This window comes from Pseudophryne corroboree (assembly GCF_028390025.1).
Source record: "Pseudophryne corroboree isolate aPseCor3 chromosome 3 unlocalized genomic scaffold, aPseCor3.hap2 SUPER_3_unloc_12, whole genome shotgun sequence".
In the NCBI taxonomy this organism is placed as follows: domain Eukaryota; kingdom Metazoa; phylum Chordata; class Amphibia; order Anura; family Myobatrachidae; genus Pseudophryne; species Pseudophryne corroboree.
In genome coordinates, this window is record NW_026967500.1 from 1,798,228 (window position 1) to 1,812,684 (window position 14,457).

Consider the following 14,457-nt stretch of genomic DNA (forward strand, 5'->3'; position numbering starts at 1 on the left):
TGGGGAGGAGCGCTGTTGACCTCCAGCTTGTAACCTTGGGAAATGAGTTCCTTTTCCCAGGTATCCTGGCAAGAGTCTGCCCAGATGTGGCTGAAGTGATGTAGACAAGCTCCCATCTTGAGATCACCCCAGGGTGGGAAGCCACCATCATGCTGAAGCTTTTGTGGAAGCTGCACTGGTGTTTGGGTCCTGGGAAATAGCTGTAGCAGCTGGTTTTCTAGTCTTACCGCTGGTGTCTCGTGCCGCATTGGAGGTAGGTGCGCCTAGCCGGAGGGGCCCCAGAGGGGAGAAACATGGATTTCACTGCAGTGACCTTAGAAATTTATCTATCTAACTCAACCCAAAAAAGCCATTCCCCTGAAAAGGGGAGACTCTCCACACTGCGCTTGGAATCTGCGTCGGCAATCCACTGATGCAACCACAAGGCTCTGCATGCCGACACTACCATGGTGGTAGTTCTAGCATTAATAGAACCTATTTCCTTGCGCGAGTCACACAGTATACGTGCAGTATCCTGAATGTGTTTTATGAGGGTCACCGTAGTGACCAGGCGCAAATACCCCGCAAGGCTCTCTTGAATCTGAGTGGCCCAGGTGTGAATGGCATGTGACATCCAGCAACCTGCTATCATCCAGCGACCAGCCGCTGTGTAAATAGATTGTAGCATAGTTTCTATTTTCCTATCCCCAGGGTCCTTGAGCTGAAAAGACCATGGCACCGGTAACACTGCCTTCTTAGAGAGGCAGGAGACAGAAACGTCAACAGCTGGGGGTTCTTCCCAATATTTTCTACCCTCTGGTGTGAATGGGAAAGAATGTAAAATCTTTCTAATAACCGGATATCTTTTATCAGGATTTTTCCAGGCTTGTTTACAAACCTCATCTAATTCTGGAGAATCTGGGAAGGTGATGCTAACTTTTTTCTATCCAAGAAAAAACAACTGCGTTGAAGCAGCCTCTTCTACAGGGGCTTTTATTACATCTCTGATAGCAAGAATTAGGGGTTCAATATCCTCTGCAGGAGTGGAATCTTCTATATCAGGTTCCAATTCCTCCCCCAGAATATCCTCATCATCTGCTAGAAGAGCATGCAGCCCACGCTTAAGTGGCCCTGAACTATGGAGGGAAGGATATGTCATCAGCCTTTGCTGCAAGGTCTGCAACAGCCTGTTGCAGTTGTAGTGTTGTTTGCATATTAGCATCAAGCTGGGATGACATGTCAGCCATCATAGTCTTAATGCCATGAGCCAAGAAGGCTCCTGACCCTCCCCCCTAGTTTCCACACAGACCTGAGAAGACTGACTGCAATGGTCACACAATAGGGACCCAATGGTAGAAGGGGAGAATCTGGTATGACAAACTTTGCATACAGCGTGTTTAACCATATTGATAGAGAACAACACTCACACACACAAAAAACTCACAGACAAGTATAACCAGCCTGCCTCACTGCGTGTGTGATAGAGACTCAGAGTGAGAGAACAGCCCCCCCCCCCCACTCCCCTCGCTTGTAGTAACAACTACAAGCTGAAATATATCTATATACCAGTAATCCGGATTGTGTGTCTTTTTAAAGACACTATGGGGGTCATTCTGAGTTGTTCGCTAGCTGTTTTCATTCGCAGCGCAGCGATTAGGCCAAAAAGCGTCACTTCTGTGCATGTGGCGCAATGCGCACGCGCAACGTACTTTCACAACAGCCGAAGTAGTTTCACACAAGGACTAGCAACGCATTTCCGTCGCACTGCTGGCCGCAGAGTGATTGACATGAAGTGGGTGGTTCTGGGTGGTACCTGACCGTTTTCTGGGAGTGTGCTGGAAAACGCAGGCGTGTCACATACAAACGCAGGCGTGCCAGAGAAAGCGCAGGTATGGCTGGCCAAACGCAGGGCGTGTTTGTGACGTCAAAACAGGAACTAAATAGTCTAAAGTAGGTCTGCAGCTACTCAGAAACTGCTTGAAAATATTTTGGTGCAGCTGTGCGATCCTTTCATTCGCACTTCTGTTAAGCTAAGATACACTCCCAGAGGGCGGCGGCTTAGTATTTGCACGGCTGCTAAAAGCACCTAGCGAGCGATCAACTCGGAATGAGGGCCTATATTGTGTGCAATAGCGGCTCTCCCCCTGCTAGTACACCCCTGTACCAGTTTCCAGTGTCTCCCGGATCTCTGGAGGAGCTGCGTGTCCTTGAAGCTGCTGCTTATGCAGAGGAAGGCGCTAAAATGCCGCTGGTACCACTCTGAACAAGCTCCGCCCCCTATAATGGCGCAGGAGCCACTGACAATGTTTATACTAGCCAAGTCTCCCACGGTGTGCAAACCTCACAGATTAGCTAGTTTGTACAATCTCTGTCAGTTCTGCACAGGGGGGCTGAAGCGGGTACCCCCGTGGAGGGTCCTACTTGCCACCGTGTTGCACCGCACCAAGAACCGGGGGCCCTGGTTTTTTACTCACCACTCTTCTCACCTTCAGGCAGTGTTAGGGGTGTGCAGTGTGCTGCGGTTGTGACCGCCAAGGCGCAGTGCCCCACGGAACAACAACCTCTCAGGGCAGTGGTCGTGCAGAGGGGTAGTGGCTCTGACACCTTACAGAGGCCGGTAACCCTCCCCCCTAACTCCCACGGTGCAGGTATACTGTTGCCCAGACAGTATACCTAAAATAACAAAGTTTAAAACAAAACTGAAAAAAAATTCTCCATAGAAAAGTTAAAAAACATAGAGGACATGTACTCGGCACAAAAAATTACCACAGGTGTAAAAGATGGAAAAAGGGTGTGTCAGGCATTCCGGATTGCCCACTCACCAACCACCTAGCCGAGTACGTGTCCTCTATGTTTTTTTACTTTTCTATGAATGTTTTTTTACTTTGCGCTGATTTTTTATAAACTGTAACCCCCTTTTCTATGGACTTGGAATCTGGTATTTGTTTCTTTTTCCTGTCTCCGGTATAAAGAAACCTTGACGTGAGTGTAACAGCTTAAATTGTGAGTGGGGTACGCACATCCTTACTGAAAAACCATCACTAGCTGATTTCAGTTAAAAGATACCTTTATGTGTTTTCATCTACACTGATAGTGTGAGTTGGGTATGCACATGTATATACCCACAACTACATCATTTGGGATTTTTCACATCTAAGCAAGGATATATCCATTTAAGAGTGGGTTCCACATAAAGATACCATTATATGTTTATTTACCATTTCCACGGAGTGAGTACGGTACGCCATCTAGAAACTCCTGATTCACTTCATTCAACACATTTTTTGGAGTCACATCAATCTCTATTGTGGACGTATTACACCATGATGTGTTTTTGTTCTGTTTTATGTTTCCATTGAGCGTTGATCTTATCTAAGATTGAAATCTAGCACAAAGAAGGAACATCTTCATCTCACCTGGGGGGTAATTCCGAGTTGATCGCAGCATCAAATTTGTTAGCAGTTGGGCAAAACCATGGCCCTCATTCCGAGTTGATCGGTCGGTATTTTTCATCGCATCGCAATGAAAATCCGCTTAGTACGCATGCGCAATATTCGCACTGCGACTGCGCCAAGTAATTTAACAATGAAGATAGTATTTTTACTCACGGCTTTTTCATCGCTCCGGCGATCGTAATGTGATTGACAGGAAATGGGTGTTACTGGGCGGAAACACGGCGTTTTATGGGCGTGTGGTTGAAAACGCTACCGTTTCCGGAAAAAACGCAGGAGTGGCTGGAGAAACGGAGGAGTGTCTGGGCGAATGCTGGGTGTGTTTGTGACGTCAAACCAGGAACGACAAGCACTGAACTGATCGCACAGGCAGAGTAAGGTTGAAGTTACTCAGAAACTGCTCAGTAGTTTGTAATCGCAATATTGCGATTACATCGGTCGCAATTTTAAGAAGCTAAGATACACTCCCAGTAGGCGTAGGCTTAGCGTGTGTAACTCTGCTAAATTCGCCTTGCGACCGATCAACTCGGAATGAGGGCCAATGTGCACTGCAGGGGGGACAGATATAACATGTGCAGAGAGAGTTAGATTTGGGTGGGGTGTATTCAAACTGAAATCTAAATTGCAGTGTAAAAATAAAGCAGCCAGTATTTACCCTGCACAGAAACAAAATAACCCAACCAAATCTAACTCTCTCTGCACATGTTATATCTGTCCCCCCTGCAGTGCACATGGTTTTGCCCAATTGCTAACAAACTTGATGCTGCGATCAACTCAGAATTACCCCCTTGGAGCAAACTTTTGGCAATTACATCGCTGCGGAGATGTGACTGATGAATGAGGATCAAAAGATCTAAAAGTGTCTGGTTCTTGATGCTACCTCATGCGCAAATGAAGAATCTCTTGATGAGGCGTGTGAGATAACACCACCTGCCAGGCGCTGTCTCCCAAGTGTGCCCCCACCCACATCACCAACCCATGCATTATGTACCGGGAAACCATCAACAGATGAGCTGTTTTCTGCTGGGACCCATACAGCCCACCCCCTCCTCCCATTCCAGCGCGTCGTCCAGTGGTATGTACTTAGACATGCTGAGTACACAGTCCTCTGTACTGGATGATCCTCGTTTTTTAAATTTATAATTAATTTTTTTTCAAACTTTTTTTTAGTTGTTTGAAACATTGTTGTTGCCCTTACCCTAGTCTCTTGCTCCAAGTGACCTGTATTGAGGCCATTAGTACCACAGCGTTGGTTTCTTGACCTCATTGTCCTGGACTTCTGATCATTGTGATCTATACACTTCTTGTGTTCCTTCTAAAAGCACTGTTCAGAAATCTGCACTTTATCTTCTCTCCCCAATGTATGGTGGCAGCACTGATATTCTGTGGGATACGCCTGATTCCTCTACTGGTTACTGTTGGCATAGTCCTTGCTAAAAAGGCTCTTGTTCTCCTGATAGAGTCAATGAATGAAGACCAGAATTGGTGATTTTCTTCTTCTATTTTTTATATATAAAGTTTTGAGTTTTTTAAACTTGCATTGTTTTTCTTGTTTAATTAATGCTGTCACGATCCGGGTAATTTATCACCATTTCTTACCTTCCAAGTGTCTCCTGATACTGGCCCAGCGTGCCAAGCCTGGATTCCACCTGCGCTGTCTGCGTGCAGCACGCTGTGTAACATGGCCTCAGTCTCTCACATGCTAAACTTCAAACAGACTTTCCCTCCAGATTCAAACATGGGCGCAGTCATGTTTGGATTCATCACATGTTGCTTTACAGCAGGGATGGGGAACCTTTTTTCTACCAAGGGCCATTTGGATATTTATAAAATCCTTCGGGGGCCATACAAAAATTATCAACTTAAAAATTAGCCTGCCCCCAGTCAGTAGTTGTTATGCCCCTAGTAATTTGTTACGCCCGATTAGATTTGCCTCCAGTCAGTTGTTATGACCCATTAGATATGCCCACTGTCAGTTGTTTTGGCCCATTAAATATGCCCCATTAGATATGCCCCCTGTAGTTATGCCCCATTAAATATGCCCCCCTGTAGTTATGCCCCATTAAATATGCCCCCTAGTAGCGCCGCTTACACACGCACACGTTAAAAGGAAAAAAAAAACACAATGATCACCAGCCCTGCTCCTGCTTCCGAACCGCTGCCCTCCCTCCCCTCGGAACTATGGGAGAGATGTCATGACGTCTCTCCCATAGCGCCGCACAGCCACATATGTACACTACCTGAGCCAGAAGCTGGAGCTCAGGAGTGAGCTCCTGCGTCTGGCTGCTGCTGAGGAGCCGGGGCGCCTGCTGGTGGTAAAATCTCAGCGGGCGCTCGGCATCTCCTCTCGTTTAGGTGAGCCTGGCCGGATCAAGTGGCTACGAGGGCCTTATACAGCCCTCGGGCCTGAGGTTCCCCACCCCTGCTTTACAGCCTATCAGCTGCACTCTGGACTCTGCCTGATTACCCAGCCAATACCTGCTTCCCAGCTGGTATAAATATCCTGCATCAAGGCTGCCTAATCGTCAGTGCTTTGGTTGTCTAACCTGTACACATGTCTCTCCTGCTTGTGGATTCTTCTGCTTGTATCTCCAGGTATTCCAGCTCCTGTGATCCAGCTCCACTAACAGACCCGCACCTGTTTCCATCCTGCGGTGTAGCCTGACTTCTGCAGTGTTCCAGCATTGCTCCTGATCACTCTCCAAGATCAGACACTGGCTTCCTGCTTCCAGTGTTGGTCCTGCTTCGCTTCCAGCCTCCAGCGGTGTCCTGGTGTCGTTGACAACTTCACCTTTCTGCAGCACCGCTCCCCATACGCCACAGTGTACTTACCACGGCCTACCAGCTTTCCACACTGCTCCTGAGACGCTGGTATTCTGCTAAGCGGTGCTCCACAGTATCTTCAGTTTTCTTCAACTTCAGCAGTATTCCTATATCGCCTGCATCAGTGACCATCCTACCATTGATCCACAGCGTCCATCGATGCTCACCATCGAACTCTATATCTACAGTGGCGAGTTCTGCACACCTTTTCATTCATACCGGTTCCATCCAGCACTCTCTGCAAATTACCAAGTATTATCTACTCCTGTGCATCTCTGTTATTCCAGCCTCTGTGCACCATCTGCTGGGCAGTACCAGTTCATACCTCTCCTCAGCAGTTAGCTGTGGCATATGGACTTACCATCTCCAGTTCTAGCAAGGACTCTGTAATATCTGTTCAGCAAGCCACAGCACTAATTACCCTGCACTTCTGGGAACTGGCCTGTAACTTACCATTGCACATCTCCTGTGATGTTTTGCATATCAAAGGTGTCTTTAAGCTGTGTGTACAATAAAACTGATTTTACCTTTTACAACTTCATTGTCGTGGTCACGCCTTCGGGCAACGGGTAATAGTACTCCTGTATGTCAAAGAACCCGATACTACCTCCCCGGTTCACTTACACGTCAGACCCTACATCTTAGGCTTCCCCAGGGCAGCCTCAGCCCTCAGTTGTGACAGTAAGCACTGACCAAGTGGATCCGGCTGGAGACCAGGCCCAAGCGATTAACCCGATGCAACAACTTGCAGCCCGCTTAGAACATCAGGAGGCTGCACAGGGTCAACTTATTCGCTGTCTCCAGGACCTTTCCACGCAGGTGGATGGAATCCAAGTAACCCTCCATGGTTCAGGGGCATCCAGTGTTCCGACTGCAGTACCTCTGGTGGTGACCCTACCCACCTTTCCCAAATCTAACTCTCTCTGCACGTTATATCTGCCCCCCCTGCAGTGCACATGCTTTTGCCCAATTGCTATAAAAAATCCTGCTGCGATCAACTTGGAATTACCCCCAATATCTGGTACAATTTCAGATCCTAGCATCCAAACTTTCATGGAATGATGACACTCTTTATGCAGCCTTCTGGCATGGGTTATCCGAATGAATCAAGGATGAGCTCACTACTAGAGACTTACCTCCAAAACTAGATGAGCTCATATCTCTCTGCACCAAAGTCGATCTCTTATTCCGTGAAAGGGCGATTGAACGAGGAAGGTCCACACTTCCTAAGAATTCTACTGCTACTCGTCAGCCATCTCTGCCTAAAGATGAGCCCATGCAGATTAATCACTCTCGTCTGTCGCCTGCAGAGCATAGAAGACGTCTATCCGAACATCTATGTCTGTATTGTGCTGCTCCTTTTCATGTCATAAATGCTTGCCCAAAGCATCAGGGAAACTCCAAATCCTAGCCAGTCAAGGAGAGGGCCGGCTAGGAGTAATGAACTTCTCCCCATCTTCATGTGATTATAATCTTCCAGTTTTGCTTCAAGTTTCTCAGTGCTTCAGGAACCTCATTGCTCTGCTAGACTCTGGAGCAGCTGGGAACTTCATGACTGAGGAATACGTTAAGCGGTGGTCCCTACCCACCGAGAGACTTTCGTCTTCCATATCCTTGACTGCCGTGGATGGCAGCAAGATTTCCGATGCAGTCATTGTCTCCAAGACCCTGCCTATCCGTCTGAAAGTAGGAGCTCTTCACTCCAAACGGATTTAATTCCTGGTTATTCCAAAAGCCACGCATCCTGTGGTTCTAGGCCTTCCATGGCTTCGTCTCCATAATCCTCAAATTGATTGGAGAACTACACACATCCTGGCATGGAGTCCTTCCTGCTCAGAGACCTGTCTTCAAAAGGTACTTCCAGTTTGCACATCTTCTTCCAAGTCTTCTCTTTACAGAGATTTCACAGATGTTTTAGTAAGTCCTCTGCAGATATTCTTCCCCCTCACAGGGAGTGGGATTGTCCTATTGATCTCATTCCAGGGAAGACTCCACCTCGGGGATACACATATCCGTTGTTGCTTCCAGAGACCCACTCAATGGAGCAATACATCAAAGAGAACCTTGCCAAAGGGTTTATCCGGCCTTCCTCCTCTCCTGCTGGTGCAGGCTTTATCTTCATAAAGAAGAAAGACGGTGGCCTGCGACCCTGTATTGACTACTGTGGGTTGAATGACACCACTGTGAAAAATCAGTACCCTCTGCCCCTTATCACCGAGCTGTTTGACCATGTCAGTGGAGCCACCATCTTTTCTAAGTTAGACTTGAGGGGTGCGTACAACCTCATCCGGATTCGGAAGGGTGACAAGTGGAAGACCTCATTTAACACCCACGACGGACATTACGAGTACCTTGTCATGCCTTTTTCAGACTCAGCAATGCTCCAGCGGTTTTTAAACACTTTGTGAATGAAATTTTCCAAGATATCCTCTACCGACATGCCGTGGTCTACCTCAATTATAGGATCTAAAGGAACATTGCTTCTGGGTCAAGGAGGTCCTGTCTCGTCTCCGTGCCAACCATCTTTATTGCAAGTTGGAGAAATGTGTCTTCGAGGTCAAATCTATTCCGTTTCTGGGATACATTGTGTCCTTTTCTGGACTAGAGATGGATCCTGAGGAAACTCCAGGCTATTCATGATTGTCCGATACCCACGACACTCAAGGTTGTTCAGAGATCACTGGAGTTTGCCAATTATTACAGGAAGTTCATTCGGGACTTTTCTACTATTGTGGCACCTGTCACTGTCCTTACCAAAAAAGGTGACAATCCTTCCAAGTGGTCGGAAGAAACTACTCAAGCTTTCTATCTACTGAAACAAAAGTTTGTCTCTGCTCCAGTTCTGAAACAGCCAGATACCAGCTCGCCCTTCACCCTGGAGGTGGATGCATCTTCCGTTGGAGTGGGCACAGTCCTGTCTCAAAGCGCCGATGATGGCCATTTACATCCTTGTGGCTTCCTCTCATGGAAGTTCTCCCCTGCTGAGCGCAATTACGCCATTGGTGATCAGGAACTTCTAGCTATCAAACTCGCTCTAGAAGAGTGGAGATATCTACAGGAGGGAGCTTCTCATACTATCACCATTCTGACAGACCACAAGAACCTCCTGTATTTGAAAGCCGCCCAATGCCTCAATCCCCATCAAGCCAGGTGGGCACTCTTCTTCTCCAGGTTTCACTTTAAACTTCTGTTTTGTCCAGGGTCACAGAATCACAAGGCTGATGCTCTTTCCCGCTCCTGGGAGCAAGAAAATTAGTCAATTTACTGGCAAGCATCCCATTATTGATCCAGTGGCATTCTCCGCCGTGAGGATGGACTCTATGCCCCCGCCAGGGAAAAGCCTCGTAAAACCGTCTCTCAGAAGGAAGCTCTTGCAATGGGCACATTCCTCTCGCTTTGCTGGACATGTGGGTATTCAGAAAACCTTTGAATTAGTTTCCAGATCATACTGGTGGCCGACCCTGAAGAAGGACATAGCAGAGTTAATTCCATCCTGCCCTAAGTGTGCCCAGCACAAGGTACCATGCCAGTCGCCCACTGGACAACTGGTACCTCTGTCTGTCCCTCATCATCCGTGGACCCATTTATCAATGGAATTTATTATGGATCTTCCTGAGTGTAACAAGTACAATACCATCTGGGTGGTAGTTGACCGGTTCACCAAGATGGCTCACTTCATTCTGCTCACCAGTCTTCCGTCTGCTTCCAAGTTGGCTCAAGTCTTCATCCAAGAGATCTTCAGACTACATGGTCTTCCTGAAGAGATAATCTCCGATAGAGGTGTCCAGTTCATAGCCAAATTCAAGCTAAAGTTTTCTACGGCTTATCACCCCCAAACTAATGGGCAAACCGAGAGGGTGAATCAGGACTTGTAGGCCTTCCTCCGAATTTACATTTCCTCTTCTCAAGACGACTGGTTCATCTGCTTCCATGGGCCGAATTTTGTCACAACAACCAGTATCACTCTTCATCCTCCTCCACACCATTCCTTTCCAACTACGAGTTTTACCCAAAAGTTCCAGAGTTTCAGTCCCTTCCAGCAACATCAGTACCTTCAGCTGATATCACTCTTCGCCAGTTTCTCCTGGCAGCTCTCCTTAAAGCTTCCTCTAGGTACAAAAAGTTTGCGGACAAGAAGCATCGGGCAATTCCTGCCCTCAAACCAGGTGACAGAGTGTGGCTGGCCACCAAGAATCCCCAATTAAAAGTCCCAAGTATGAAGTTTGATCCTCGTTACATCGGTCCTTTCCAGGTTGAACAAGACATCAATCCAGTTGCCTATAAACTCAAGCTGCCTCCATTTCTGAAAATCCGTAGGACATTTCATATCTCCCTTCTCAAGCTGGTGGTCCTGAATCATTTTCTTTCTGCGCTCCCCACTGCACCTAAGGTCCAGACTCAATGGGGTGTTGAGTATGAGGTTGTCAAAATTCTAGACTCACGCTTCAGGTACGTTCACCTTCAGTACTTGATCGACTGGAAGGGCTATGGCCCTGAGGAATGCTCCTGGACAGATGCATCAGATGTCCATGCTCCAAAGTTGGTCCAGGCTTTCCATGCCAGATTCCCTTGCAAGCCTAAGAGGTGTCCTGATCCACCCCTAAAGGGGGGGTGCTGTCACGATCCGGGTAATTCATCACCATTTCTTACCTTCTGTCACAACTGAGGGCCTGAGCTGACGGAAGGCAGCCTCAGTTGTAGGGGCTGAGATGTACCGGAACCTGGGAGGTTGTATCAGACCCCTGGACATGTAAGTAACATGAAGAGAAACCGCCCGATGGCGTGACCACGACAACTTGAGTAAAAGTCAATGATATTTATTTATGACAAACTCCATGCATCACAGTAGCAGTAAAAAGTAACATAAAAATCAGCAGAGAAATAATAATACAGTTCCTGGGTACTACAGGGTGGCAGGGGCCACAGAGCTCTGGTGGTATGAGACAGTTCTTATTATCTGCAAGTTGGAAAGTCCTTACCAGGCTCAACTGTAGCAATGAGGAAAGCCCAGGGTCGTACCAGCTGGTGTTCCAGGGAAAGCTGGACTGCTGTAGATAAAATGCTGCTGTGGGTACTGGTTAGAACCAGACAGGTGTTGGCACGGAGTGGATACTGGCTGGAACCAGTTAAATAATAAATAAAGCTTGAGAGCGATGCAATGTAGATGAAATGTAGAATTTGAGAGCGGAGAAATAATAATACCGGTGGAGAGTGGTAAACTGCAGAAAGGACACCGGCCCTTTAAGAGAAGCTGTACACTGCTGGAAGCTAAGCTGGAAGCAGGTGATGTTGTAGCTGGAAACAGGTGAGTCCAGAATGGATCGGAGAGTCAGGCTACACCGCAGATGGAATGCTGGTGCGGGTCTCTATAGCAGAAGTCTGGAGACAGGAGCTGGAACCTGGAAGACATTCACAGAAGAGAGACAAACTGGAACTAGGTTTGACAACCAAAGCACTGACGCCTTCCTTGCTCAGGCACAGCCTATTTATACCTGCAGCAAGGAAGGCATTGGCTAGGCAATTATGCAAATTAATAATACTGACAACGGATTGGTAGGAATGATCAGCTGACAGAATCCAAGATGGCTGCGCCCATGCAGACACTTGGAGGGAAGTTTGGATTGTAATCCATGTGGTCTGGAAAACAGTAATGGCGGCGCCGGCCACCGGAGACAGGAGACGCCAGACTGACAGATGCACATCCGACCACGCGGACACAGCGGAGGCCGCGGCTGACGTAATCGCCACTCTAAATGCAGAAGCTCAGGGACGGCAGCGGAGGCCGCGGGAGACGCCATGCCAGATGTATAAGGCGTTACTGTGACTGCGTCCAGAGAGACAGGAGAGGATGCGGGAATGTGCACATCAGGATAACAGATGGGATTCGGTCCTGGAGCGCTGAGCCAGCCTTAGGAGGCATCTGATAGGTAAGAAATGGCGTCCAGATACCCGGATCGTGACAGCTTCCAAGTGTCTCCTGATACTGGCCCAGCATGCCAATCCTGGATTCCACCTGCGCTGTCTGCGTGCAGCTCGCTGTGTAACACGGCCTCAGTCTCTCACATGCTAAAGTTCAAACAGACTTTCCCTCCAGATTCAAACATGGGCGCAGCCATGTTTGGATTCATCACAGGTTGCTTTACAACCTATCAGCTGCACTCTGGACTCTGCCTGATTACCCAGCAGCTGCACTCTGGATTCTGCCTGATTACCCAGCAGCTGCACTCTGGATTCTGCCTGATTACCCAGCCAATACCTGCTTCCCAGCTGGTATAAATATCCTGCATCAAGGCTGCCTAATCGTCAGTGCTTTGGTTGTCTAACCTGTACACATGGCTCTCCTGCTTGTGGATTCTTCTGCTTGTATCTCCAGGTATTCCAGCTCCTGTGATCCAGCTCCGCTAATATCCCTTTCACACCAAAAATGCAGGGGTCTTACCCGGGAATACAGTCCCGGGATCATGCAGTGACATTCCCAGGTAAGACCCCTTGTATACCACAGTCAGCAGCTTGGCATATTGCTGGGTTGCGGACATCAGCGGTGATGCAGTGGGGGTGGAGCAAGAGATCACATGATCTCCAAACACTGCCTGCTACATAGAGACTGAACGGGAGCTGAGGCACATTGACCCGGCTCCCGTTCACACTGACCAGGTTCCCGGGAAGATCCCGGGACCAACCCATGTCGATTGCAGGGTTGAAATGCCGGGGCATGAGTCCCGGGATTTTGTCCCTGTACCATTTCACACTGAGACATTTCCCGGGTTGGTGCACGTTAATGTGCATTAACCCGGGAAATTTTGGTCTGCGTGAAAGGGGTATAAGAGACCCGCACCTGTTTCCATCCTGCGGTGTAGCCTGACTTCTGCAGTGCTCCAGATCACTCTCCACAATCAGACACAACGGCTTCCTGCTTCCAGTGTTGGTCCTGCTTCGCTTCCAGCCTCCAGCGGTGTCCTGGTATCGTTGACAACTTCACCTTTCTGCAGCACCGCTCCCCATACGCCACAGTGTACTTACCACGGCCTACCAGCTTTTCACAGTGCTCCTGAGTCGCTGGTATTCTGCTAAGCGGTGCTCCAAAGTATCTTCAGTTTTCTTCAACTCCATCAGCGGTATTCCTATATCACCTGCATCAGTGACCATCCTACCATTTAACCACAGCGTCCATCGATGCTTACCATCGAACTCTATATCTACAGTAGTGAGTTCTGCACACCTTTTCATTCATACCGGTTCCATCCAGCACTCTCTGCAAATTACCAAGTACCATCTACTGCTGTGCATCTCTGTTACTCCAGCCTCTGTGCACCATCTGCTGGGCAGTACCAGTTCATACCTCTACTCAGCGATTAGCTGTGGCATATGGACTTACCATCTCCAGTTCTAGCAAGGACTCTGTAATATCTGTTCTGCAAGCCACAGCACTAATTACCCTGCACTTCTGGGAACTGGCCTGTAACTTACCATTGCACATCTCCTGTGATGTTTTGCATATCAAAGGTGTCTTTAAGCTGTGTGTTCAATAAAACTGACTTTACCTTTTACAACTTCATTGTCGTGGTCACGCCTTCGGGCAACGGGTAATAGTACTCCTGTATGTCAAAGAACCCGATACTACCTCCCCGGTTCACTTACACGTCAGCCCCTACATCTGAGGCTTCCCCAGGTCAGCCTCAGCCCTCAGTTGTGACAAATGGTTGTTAATGTAAATGTCATTTTGTGTAACATATTTTTGTAAAAATCAGAGGGTCAGCGAGACGTTATGGAGCCAATGTATCATTAACTATTTGCTGCTAATTCCCCCCAAAATACGGATCCCCCAAATGTAAGTAGAAGGGACTGCAGCAGGTATCTCCCATACCTTCATACATGGACATTTCCAGGCAAGGGTCAGGTAAGTTTTTTTTTTAAATACAACAACCCTAATTCCCCTACAAGTAAAAAAAAAAACCCAAAACATTTGAGTAGACATTTATTTAAAACCAACAAATGATAAAACTATTTAATTACACAGAGACTCCCCTTCCCCCCGTAATATCATCCCACTATTCAAATGTGCTGTCAACATCGGACATAGCCAAAATTGCACCGGAAATCTTTTGATTTTAAATGACTTTATTTCATATCTTTAATACACAGATTTTTGCCTATATTTTAAACTTAAAAAATACTTTACTCTGCACAACAGCCTATGGGGGCC

The 14,457-nt window shown here is 47.7% G+C and overlaps 1 protein-coding gene across 1 annotated transcript in view; it reads right to left on the reverse strand.

The window, feature by feature from the left end:
- Window positions 1-14,457, reverse strand: part of LOC134983315 (zinc finger protein OZF-like) — a 143,631-nt gene that overhangs the window by 83,559 nt on the left and 45,615 nt on the right. The gene's annotated exons all lie outside the window — the stretch shown is intronic.